Here is a 2,083-nt window from a genome sequence, read left to right as displayed (position 1 = left end):
TATAACATCATGCTGGGGGAAATACTGGATATGCTAGAGAATAAGACTAGGGTTCCCAAGCCTCCAGCATATCCACTACTGGAAGATTGGACCAATTGGACCATTTTAGGATGGAATAATCCTACACTTAGGATGGAATAATCCCATGCACTGAGTAGTTATGTAGCAGCTCTGCAAAAAAGAAACAGTGGGTTATAGTGAACAAGCTGAATATGAGCCAACAGTGTGCCCTTGTTGTGAAGAAGGCTAATGGCATACTGGTCTGCATTAGTAGGAGTGTTGCCAGCAGATCAAACGAGCTGATTATTTCCCTCTATTTGACACTGGTGAGGCCACATCTGGAGTACTGTGTTCAGTTTTTGGGCCCCACACTACAGAAAGGATGTGGACAAATTGGAAAATGTCTAGTGGAGGTTAACATAAATGTTTAGGAAGAAAGGCTGAGGGAACTGGGGTTATTTAGTCTGAAGAAGAGAACACGGAGAGGGGATTTAATATCAGCCTTCACCTACCGGAAGCGTGTTCCAAAGAGGATGGAGCTAGATTGTTTTCAGTGGTGGCAGATGACAGAACAAGGAGCAAAATCATCACTAATTGCGGCAAGGGAAGTTTAGGTTAGATATTAAAAAGAGCTTTCTCATGAGGAGGGTAGTAAAGCACTGGAATGGGTAACCAAAAGTAGTGATGGAATCTCTGTCTGTGGAGGTTTTTAAGACCTGGATAGACAAAGCCTTAACTGGGTTGATATAGTTGGTGCTGGTCCTTCTTTGAGCAGGGGGTTGAACTATATGACCTCCTGAGGTTCCTTCTATACCCTGATTTTCCATGATTCAATTAAAATAACCTAAGTATGTCATACCCTGTAACCATCTGGTATGTGTTAGACACATGCTGATCTTATGTGTTACAGAGGTTGCTAAAGCAGAAAAGGGATCCAAGTCAGACAGTGAAATTTCCAAATACACATAAAACATGCTGGTTGAAGGATCCTCTACCATTTGCCTTGGAAGATGCTATCCTCTGTAAATAACTGGGAACTGTGGAAAGAAAAAAACTAACTTTTTTATCTGGCTGTTTCATTTTTGACTCTCCCATGCTGCCTGCCACACGACCAGTTGCAGGACACTTTCTTTCAGGGGTGCAGTGGCACAGATGAACCCCCTTTTCTAACCATGCTGCAGAAGCGGCACCCAGGGACTTAAGCCCCAAAGAAGTAAAGTCCCTTCATTATCAGAGGCATGTCCCTCCCAATTTTCCCTTCCCTGACTGCCACAGGCATTCAAGATGTTCAGTGGACAAGGGTAGTTCCTGATCTCTCCAGTTGGGCCAGGGGGCAGGGAGCTCAGTCCAGAACTGTAGCATTGGTGTCAGCAGACATGGGTATTCCCTCTCCCTACCTACTCCTCCTGGGTGTTCCTCACTACTGCCCCCACTGCTGTAGTCTCACATGACTGCAGCCCTGTGTAGCCCAGCTGGTGTGGGATAGGACATTCCCTCACCCCTGAAATACCATGCACATTGGCAGTGATGGGCAGGGGAGAGGGGGAACAGGAGGGGACATGCCTATGAGCATGGAAGGAAGGGAGCATGGGGGGATTTCATGCCTTCTTCAGGACTTAAGTCCCTCCTTAGCTTCTGCATCTGCCTGCCCTGTTGGGAGTGAACAGAGGAGGAAGCTGGGAGATGAGGTACAGCCACCCCTGTAGCACTGGTCACTGTCATCACACCCACCTTGGTAAAATCCTGGACCCATTTTTGTTTTCTTTAGTCACGAGCACACTTCAAAGCTAAAGCTACCACTTTTTTCCTATGTAAATCAAGGTAGCATACTAGAACCTTCCTCCAATAGTCTGCAAGTTATCTGATTATAAAAAATATTAGTTTCATAGTTTCTAGGGTCAGAAGGGACCTGAGTAGATCATCTAGTCTGACCCCCCGCCATGGCAGGAAATAATACTGGGGTCAAATGACCCCACCAAGATATTCATCCAACCTCCTCTTAAAAACCTCCAGGGTAGGAGCCAGCACCACTTCTCTTGGAAGTTGGTTCCAGATCCTAGCCGCCCTGACCATGAAGTAGTGC

The sequence above is a fragment of the Crocodylus porosus genome, unplaced genomic scaffold (assembly GCF_001723895.1).
Source record: "Crocodylus porosus isolate Cpor-Errol unplaced genomic scaffold, CroPor_comp1, whole genome shotgun sequence".
In the NCBI taxonomy this organism is placed as follows: Eukaryota; Metazoa; Chordata; order Crocodylia; family Crocodylidae; genus Crocodylus; species Crocodylus porosus.
This window is presented reverse-complemented; position numbering follows the sequence as displayed.